Consider the following 10,310-nt stretch of genomic DNA (forward strand, 5'->3'; position numbering starts at 1 on the left):
TCGCCGAGAACTGGGCAGGTCGTCGAAAACTTTAAGGTTCGCCGGAATTATTGCCGAAAAATTCAAATGTCATCGGAATTTTCGTCGGAATATGGAAATTTTCCAGAAATTTCCAGAAAAATTTTTCGCCAAAAATTCCTAAAAAATTATTTTCGATCCCTACAGCTACCCTAACTCTTCTCAACCTTCTTTAGCCTTCAAAAACTCTTCTATACACCTCTTTTCTCTCAAATTCAATAGCTTCGCTCACTGTTTTCTCTGTCTGTCCTTCATTTGTTCCAGGAGGTGCCTTTTATAGGAGTTGATCAGGAGTTCCTGATCAATCTCAATTCCTCCTTGGACGGGGATTCAATCTTTGAATCCAATTGAACTCTTCTGATTGAATTCCCCTCCACAGTGGGATTCTTCAACTTTTAATCTTAGCCCTCAAAAATAAAAATCAAAATAAAAAAAAATACTAGATAATTAGAAAAGATAAATCAAAAGATATTATAGTATAAAAAAATAAAAAAAATAATATCTGATAATCGAGAAAAAATCAGATAAAATTGAAAGATAATTTAAAAAATAATGATAACAAATAAAATAAGATAAACCCAAAAATATATTACAAAATAATAATAATAATAATAATATAATAATAAATATATAATTATATAAATAATATACATATAAATCTATTCTAAATAAATAAATAAATACAGATATACATATATTAATACATAATAATAATAATAAATATAAAAATACAAAAAAAAAATACAAGATTGAATTGGGCCTTACCCATTTGAGCCAGACCCAATTGATCTGAACTTGGACCCAATTGAGTGTCTACATTATTATTGGGAAAAAGAAAAATAAAAGCTTAACTTTTGGATGGAATTGCACTTGGATCTTTATCATAATGGTAAAATGCAAGAATTTTCAACTCAAAGAGTTGGAAAACCAAAAATATTAAAGTAGTTGAGTAAAACGTAAGTTATTTTTTTATGAAAAAAGGAATTAATCTTAGAATTAAATTTTCTTGACCGATGAATAGATGGATTTGAACATTCAAAACCAACCTAACATTTTTCATTAATATATTCATTAATGAATAAAGAAATATATATATTAATCAATTGGTTCAATAGTATGAGGTTTTCAAACAAGATTTATATAAATTCTAGAAAACAGACATTGATTACTATACACATATTTTCCATTTTCTATACCAAAAAGTCATGGAAGAAAACTAAGTACATAGTAAAATTGTAAAACTAAAAACTTTGAGCAAGAAATGGGAATTTCCCACAAACAAACAGTTTTACGAGTTGCGTGCCAAAGGGTATTGAAGGCAAAGAAAATTGGAGGGAAAATTACCGCGGTTAAAATCCTTCAACTGTACCACTAGAGTGTTATGCAGATGCACATAATTTGGGGGTAATCCAAACGAGAGCTTAGTTTTTGACTGTCATTAGCTATACGTAAAAGGAAATCAACGGCTTAGATGAGATCTCCTTTGGGCATTTCTCTCACTTTTGTTCTTCGTTCCACGCACACCGCTTGATTGTCCCCACCTACTTTCTCCATTTTATGATGATTTTGTTTGATTAACGGAAGCACCCACTCCATTGATGCCCTTCTTCCTCCGTCCCTCTAAATGACATTTTTGCCCTTTCTTTTAATTGTTTGTGATGTATGTGATACAAGCATGTATCACCTTGTAATATAAATTATAACTGTTATTTTTTTAATCATTTTTAAAAATTTTACTTTAATTTTTTAGAATAATAAATTTTACATTTACATTAAATATAACATTAAACAAATCAAATTACGTGTGTCAATTATTAAATTAATTTTTTTTATTTCTTTTATTTCCTATGAAGAAGGATTGTAAGGTTAATCGTTGGTTAATAATAAAAAATAGAAACAGTTGTGGGTTCACTTACATAATTGACGAAAACCAAAGCGGGAAAGTCGGAACGTCATGCGACGAATGGTGCATCAACAACCCCACATCCGTCCCAGACGACCTGACCTCGCCCAAGGTTTGCATCAACGTTGAACTTGAACATTCAAAACATTTGCTTCCTTTACCTAAACCTCACCTTTCATCTTCATTATTATTCTTTTATTAACAAAAGCTACTTCAAGTTAAATGAATTAATCCTTCATAATATAAAGGCTAAATTACAATTTGAGTTCTTATACTTAATTAAATTTATCATGTAAGCTTCAATTATTTTATTGTAATTGCATAATGTCTTTTTAAATAAATTAAATAAATAAAGATTAAAAGTAATTTAAAATTTTTTAAAACATAAATATTTTTTTATCAATTAAAATAAATTTATTATGTTAGATATAAATGATATGTGTAAAATGAGGTGAAATTAGGGTCAACAATTTAATTTATTTTCGACAGGTTTCGATCCGATTTTATAGGGTTGATTTTTTTTTTCGAAATTCGAATTTCGGGTCGAGTCTAATAAGTTTATGAAACAATCGGAGTTTGGTCGAGTTCGGGTCTTAATAAACCCAATATGATATTATATAAAAAATTATTTTTTAATTAATTATTTAATTTTTTATTTATATATATTTATATAATTATATTTTTAAATATTTATATTTAAAAAATAATATTTTATATTTTAAAAAATAATATTTTATTAATTTCGAGTGAGATCGACGTACGATTTATATAATATCAAATGGGATTTGAGTTCAAATATGAAAAAAAAATCAGATAAAATTGAATTTGAATTTAATAACATATAAAATCAGATCTAGTTTGGGGTGAACAAAATTCACTCCGAATCCGACCCGATATTAACTTTAGGTAAGATAAGCTTTGAAAAAAAAAAAAAAAAAAAAAGGGGAAGCATGACGAGGGGAGAGGGGAACGACGTAAAGTTAAGACAATAGGGAATCGAGAAGGCAATTAGAAATAATAATGATTAATTTAATTAAATTGATTTATATTATACATTTATTAAATTTTAACAATATAATATTTTCTTCCATTATCAAACGGTGAACTCGTTGTGTAAGTCGGGTTGGTGGTGAGTAATCATTTCATACCCTAAGGAGCACAGGCTTTGTTTTTTAAAATTTTGGTGGGAAATGGAAATGGTGGTGGGTAATGGGTATGTGTATTATGGCTCATTATGGTCATCATCATCATGGATTCCCTTCTCCTACGTGTGCATTTCTTTTACTCGTCTGGTTTTTTTTCTTCCCTGTTCCTGCTATTGCAGAACTGTTTTTGCATTTGGTCCATAGTGGATATCACATCAGTCTTTCAGCTGATTTCGAGAAATTATTATGGCTTCAAAAACAGTTAGTTCAAATTTTCAAACTCAATTGTTATGCAAAATAAAATAAAACAAATTTCCAACTCTCTCTTTCAATCTGATATTTTTTGGATTTTTTTTGAATAAATAATAATTTTTTATATTTAAAATTATCAACATATGAATTTATGTTCGAAATGAAACAAAAAATTCAATATTCTATCTGATAATAGTTTTATTTATGCAATAAAAATAGGAAAAGATATGCTATAGCATAAATGTAAAGCATTTTTTTTTAATTTTTAAAGAAAAATTTCGGATAAGTAAGTTATTATAAGTTACGTGTCTAAAATAATCTTAATAAGTGATCATTGATAAAATTTAAATTTAATATTTTTTATCGAAAAAAAATAAATTTTAATTAATTGAATAAATTATTTATTGATAATGTAAAGCACTTTTGTAAAGCACAAATGACACCCAAAGAAAAAGTATACAAATATTGTTTAAAAAAAAAAAAAGGGAAGAACTGAAGAAATCCTCCAATTTTGGCAAATAAAGGTATTGCTAGCCTTTGCTTCTGATGAATTATTTAGATATTGTCATTCTTTGGTTGTATTACTTTTTTTTTTTTAATCTTTAAAATTTAAAACATTTCTTTCTCTCTTTTTTTTTTCCTATACTTTGATAGTAATTAATTGAATACAGGCTATACGGGGGAAAATAGTTTTGGTTCAAGCATTGTCGTTTAACAAAGAGCCCAAATGAAGCATCTCAGCGAGGCTTATTGTAAGGAAAATGCCTCGAGAGTCAGTCAGATGGCCCTCACCACAGGGAGAAATTCTACTACTAAAATATAAAAAAAAAAAAAATTTATCATCGGAGTCTTTAATTTTTTTTATTGATTGCAATAATATTTTTTCGAGATTTCCAACACATTAAATTGTTTTCGAGTAAATGCCCAGACATTGATATCACACATGCATTGAATGATATGGGTTTAAAATAGAGAAATTTCTGTTTCATTTTCAAAGTAGAGGTTGGTGCAAAGCCAATTGCAGAAAGATTGCAGGTTTACCCTATGACTTTAACATGAGACAACAAACTCTCACCAAAGCAAAAACTCAAAGCAATATTCTTACATTTTACTTGTCTCCTTTCTAGCTACCCACAATCCCACACATGATGATGAATTTATTGCAATTTAACATTTCTTTATAAAGCACAGGCCAGAACTGTCATCACTGCGAATCCCGTATACCCACTGTGGAAACTGTAAGCCCACTGTAAGTTCAAAAGATAATGGGTAACATATTTTCCGTGACAAATACCCACCAGTTTCTGTGCCTGATAACTTGACACTGCCAGAATTTGTTCTCCAGGATGCTGAATTATATGCTGACAAGGTAGGCATTTGTTGAAGCTTTGTCTGGAAAATCATATACTTATCGCAATGTGGTTAGAGACAAAGGGAGGTTCGGGAAGGACTTTAGGTCACTTGGCCTCGGGAAAGGCCAAGTAGTTCAGCTGTTACTACTACCCAATATTGCAGAATATGGCCTTGTTGGTCTTGGAATCATGGCTGTTGACAGTGTCTTCTCAGGTGGAAACCCAGCGTCACACCCATCAGAAATAAAGAAACAAGCAGATGCTGCAAATGCCAAGTTGATAGTAACAAATGGCCCAAACTTTGAAAATGTGATGAAATAAAATGCCTCATTTCTTGTTTTAAGATAGCCTTTTGTTTTATAATTATAATTTGTGGTGTGGTACTTGCATCCACACTAGCTGCTTTATTCTTGCAATTTTGGTTTAGCATTCTGATTGAACCAGAGACTACATCTTTTTGAAAACTATGAAATCTAACAATAGCGCATGGGACAAGAAAATAAGCAAATTCAATATCGATCTCAACGACTTATCTTCTGCAATATCACTTTTTAAGATACCATGATCTATTAAAATTAACCATCAGCTTGAAACAACAGGTGAAAGGTCTGGTGGTACCAGTCATTGTGCAAGGTGAGGATCACATTGGAAGTGTCAAGAATTAGGACGAGCTGCTCGAATCTGCGGATGGCGCTGGTCCAGGCACCAGGTTTAGTAAGGAGGAAGTTCTCCAGAGTGATCTATGTGCCCTTCCATTCTCATCAGGCACCACAGGGATTTCAAAGTGTGTAATATTGAGCCATAGAAATTTAGTGGCAGATCTATGCTCCACTCTCTTCACTGTAGGACCAGATATGATAGGTCAGATCACCACATAGGCCTAACTCCATTCTTTCACATATATGGGATAATTGGAGTTTGTTGTGCCACGCTCAGGAGCAAAGGGAAATTGGTGGTGATGAATAGGTTTGATCTTAGGACATTGCCGAATGCATTGATCACACAGGAGGTAACATTTGCCCCCAATCGTCCCACCAATGATTCTGGCCCTGGTTAAGAATCCCATAGTGGAGGAATTTGATCTTAGTAAGCTCAAACTCAGGGCTATTATGACAGCAGCAGAGCTTCTCGCCGCTTTTGAAACAAGTTCACTGGTCTTCAGGTCCAAGAGGTGAGAAATTCCCCTTTTAGTCAGCTGAATTTTATGCTTTGCATTATAGTACTATACTTATATCAAGTTCAATCTTTTGCTACTAGGCACAATGGACTAACTGAGCATTGCTACATCACACTCACACTCACACTCACCCATGGAGACCCTATTAAAGGCCATGACACTGCAAAGAAAAAATCAGTTGGATTTATCCTTCCTAATTTAGAGATCAAGTTCATTGATCCTGACACCGGCCGATCTCTTCCGAAGGATACCCCCGGGTGAATCGTGTCAGAAGCCAACGTGTAATGCAAGGCGCAAAAGCATCCCCCAAAAAAAGTGATTACTGTAGATCATATGATCATCTGCAACGATATACGATTTGGCACTTAAACTTATAATTGGTACTCTTCTGAATGATATTGCACCAAGGAATAAAGGCTGTGAGCCTTACAGGTTACTATAAAAACAAGAGGGAAACTAGAAGGACCATTGCCAAGAATGGGTGGCTACATACAGGTGACATTGTGTACATAGATGATATGATGGAGATATTTTCATTGTGGATCGCGTCAAAGAGTTAATCAAGTATAGGGGTTTTCAAGTAAGCTCACGATTTTGACATTTTGTAGCCACTTTTTTTTGTATAAAACACTACAGCAATAGCCAACGTAATAAGGAACCAAACCATGCATAAAAACAGAGAGATAACTGGCACGCTATTTGTTCTGATTTGCAATGTGGTTATGAAAATTAGCTATTGTGCTGTAAAGATTGTCAGAATGATTAAGCTTATAGGCAACTGCTTAATTTAAATTGTTTGCATAGGGCTAGAGGTTCAATCATAAAAAGCATGATCAGAGCAATAGAAAGACTCCCACCACAATCCAAATGGGAAGATTCCATCCAAATACCCTGCCGACAATTTGTTAGCTGGAGCAGGAAACACTAGCCCACCATGTTTCAATCTGGGCCTGCCAGATTAAATAATAGACCAGACTACAGTTAACAGATTTCATCTCACAAACCACACCAACCAAGTGGCAAAACTTATGCTGTAGTTGAATATGATTAATAACTAAAAAAATAAACCTATAATTAACAGGGTGTACTTGAGAGCTGGAGCAGGAAACACTAGCCCATCATGTTTCAATCTGGGCCTGCCAGATTAAATAATAATAGACCAGACTACAGTTAACAGATTTGATCTCACAAACCACACCAACCAAGTGGCAAAACTTATACTGTGGTTGAATATGATTAATAACTAAAAATATAAACCTATAATTAACAGTGTGTACTTTAGTAGATCTATTATATACGTAAAAAAAAAAAATTAAAAACAAATAAAGCTTCTTGACAAATCTCAGAGCACTTAAAATTGGCTAAATTTTGAAGTTCTAAATTTTACAATTTGTGTTATCATATAATGTAAAATATTATATTAATATTATATTTTATTTAAAAATTATATACTTTAATTTATATCTACATAAAAATATAAAATATAATTTTTTAATTTTATTAAATTTATTTATAATTTTTTAAAAAATTTTATGTTATATTATTTTCATTTTTTTTATTCATATTATTTTTATATTATATCATTGTATTATATTTTAAATTACTATCCTTCTACTCATCTATCAATTGAAGACGCAGCAGTGGTACTGTAAGTATCGTGCCATCGGTTCAGTGTCTGTGTAATTTAGTTTGATTGATCACTGTAGTTATTTTCCTGGTATTTTACCAAATGTTCTGTAACTACATGCAGGGTGCCTGATGAATAGGTAGGTGAAATCCCAGCTGCATGCGTTGTTATAAACCCAAATGCCAAAGAATGCGAGACAGACATCCTGGACTATGTAGCCTCCAACGTTGCACACTACAAGAACGTGAGGGTTTTGCAGTTTGTGCCTGTGGACACAATTCCAAAATGCCCATCAGGGAAGATCATGACAAGGCTTTCCAAAGAAAACATGATGGAAAATATGGGGAAAAACAGTTCCACAGCTAATGCAACATTGCCTATTTAAGCTAAACTACATGTTTTTCTTCTTTTTTTCTTTTTTTTTCTTGTCTTAATTTTATTACTCCATGGCCTCAAAGTTATCTCGTTATTATACTCTTAAAAGAAATGTTTGAACTCTCCTAATATATATAATTAATAGCCGTATCATATTTCTTTCTGCTCGGGACTTTAAAGGTCTTAAATGTTAATGCTTGTTTGACCTAATTTTTTTATATATTTTTTAGAATTTAAAATTTGATTATTTAAATTTAAATTTAAATTTTATAATTTTATCAACAGACCATATTGAAAGTTTGACGTAGTTATTAGTATGGTTGGGACCGGCTAGCAATTTAATTAGGCTGTTGGAACTGGGATAATCCTGGTTGGTGATGGGCGGTGGGCTGGTGGCTAACTAAACCAATGATTGACCGAATATTTGGTGGTCAAGTCCGAGGTTGATGAAATTTGGTAAAAATTTACTTAACGCTAGACCAATGCCCCGGTTCTGGTGAGCGCCGTGGCGTTAAAAAAAAAAAAATCCAGCCAGAACAAATTTTTTAGTGTTTATAATTTGATTTTAATTGATCGGTTATAAAATTAATTTTCATCTACTAACAAAAATTATTTTAAAAAATAAATTTCAAAATGAAATTTTAATCTAAATATAATATAATTTAAATATAAAATAAAAATATATGAAATTAATTATTTTATTTCATAAGTTATTAGAATTCTTGATATAATATTTTGATATTTAAATATTTTATTGAATAATTTTATTTAAAACATAAAAAATTTAAAATATAATATAATTTAAATATATTTTTATTCGATTAAATGAAAAATAAATCAAATTAATTAAATTCAATTCAATCAATTCATTTTTAAAATTAATAATTTTAATTTAATTAATAAAATTAAAATAAATTAATTAATTTAAATTAATTTTAAATAATTCAATATAAAATTAACCAATCTTAATCGATCAAATAAAGATCCATTTAATCTCATACTATACACGGTACAAAAATTTTTATTTTCTGCCCAAAGACCCTCTTAAACACAGTTTTAGCCATGCGACGTCGATTAACCACAATCCAAAGCCCCCCCCCCCCCCTAATTTTTTTTATATATATTTTAGAATTTAAAATTTGATTATTTAAATTTAAATTTAAATTTTATAATTTTATCAACAGACCATATTGAAAGTTTGACGTAGTTATTAGTATGGTTGGGACCGGGTAGCAATTTAATTAGGCTGTTGGAACTGGAATAATCCTGGTTGGTGATGGGCGGTGGGCTGGTGGGCTGGTGGCTCACTAAACCAATGATTGACCGAATATTTGGTGGTCAAGTCCTAGGTTGACGAAATTTGGTAAAAATTTACTTAACGCTAGACCAATACCCCGGTTCTGGTGAGCGCCGTGGCGTTAAAAAAAAAAATCCAGCCAGAACAAATTTTTTAGTGTTTATAATTTGATTTTAATTAAATTAATTGATTTAATTTTATTAATTGATCGATTATAAAATTAATTTTCGTCTACTAACAAAAATGATTTAAAAAAATAAATTTCAAAATGAAATTTTAATCTAAATATAATATAATTTAAATATAAAATAAAAATATATGAAATTAATTATTTTATTTCATAAGTTATTAGAAATCTTGATATAATATTTTGATATTTAAATATTTTATTTAAAATATAAAAAATTTTAATTTTAATTTAATTTAAATATATTTATTATTTGATTAAATGAAAAAATAAATCAAATTAATTGAATTAAATTCAATCAATTAACTTTTAAAGTTAATAAATTTAATTCAATTAATAAAAATAAAATAAATTAATTAATTTAGATTAATTTTAAATAATTTAATATAAAATTAACCGATCTTAATCGATCAAATAAAGATCCATTTAATCTCATACTATACACATAGTACAAAAATTTTTATTTTCTGCCCAAAGACCCTCTCGAACAACAGTTTTAGCCATGCGACGTCGATTAACCACAATCCAAACCCCCCCCCCCCCCAAAAAAAAAAAGTGAAATTTAATTTTAACCTTATGGGCTCACGTGGGATCTTCGATTTTTAATCATGAGCATCATTGAGACCAGCAACTTCAATTTTTTTAAAAAGAAAAAAAAAAGTTAAAAAATGGTTTGAGCTGATTAATTTACTAAAATGCCAACTTTGGTTCACATCATATTGATAAATATTTTAATACTAATGCAAACAAGTCGGTAGCCCAAATTGATGAATTTATCCATATTTTATGTTATAACATATCTAGTTAAAGTGAAAAAGACCCACCTCTCATTGTCCACTGTTCCACCCATCGATGAACAAATTTTGAGCACTAGATTAAGAGATTAGTTTTAATGTTTGATTATAAGTAATGGTGTAAATGATATATTAATACTCGTAAATTATTCAGGTTTAATTCGAATAAAATTTAAATTCAGT

At 30.1% G+C, this 10,310-nt stretch overlaps 1 pseudogene across 1 annotated transcript; it reads left to right on the forward strand.

The window, feature by feature from the left end:
* Nucleotides 1-1,972: 1,972 nt before the first annotated feature.
* Nucleotides 1,973-6,571, forward strand: LOC111281506 (4-coumarate--CoA ligase-like 1; annotated as a pseudogene). The gene is made up of 6 exons (XR_016341989.1): nucleotides 1,973-2,033; nucleotides 3,246-3,327; nucleotides 4,510-4,567; nucleotides 4,692-4,884; nucleotides 5,175-5,841; nucleotides 5,928-6,571. The product of XR_016341989.1 is annotated as a 4-coumarate--CoA ligase-like 1 (transcript).
* Nucleotides 6,572-10,310: the final 3,739 nt, after the last annotated feature.

This window comes from Durio zibethinus, chromosome 5, assembly GCF_047325235.1.
Source record: "Durio zibethinus cultivar Kanyao isolate XHJ-2024 chromosome 5, ASM4732523v1, whole genome shotgun sequence".
Taxonomy (NCBI): domain Eukaryota; kingdom Viridiplantae; phylum Streptophyta; class Magnoliopsida; order Malvales; family Malvaceae; genus Durio; species Durio zibethinus.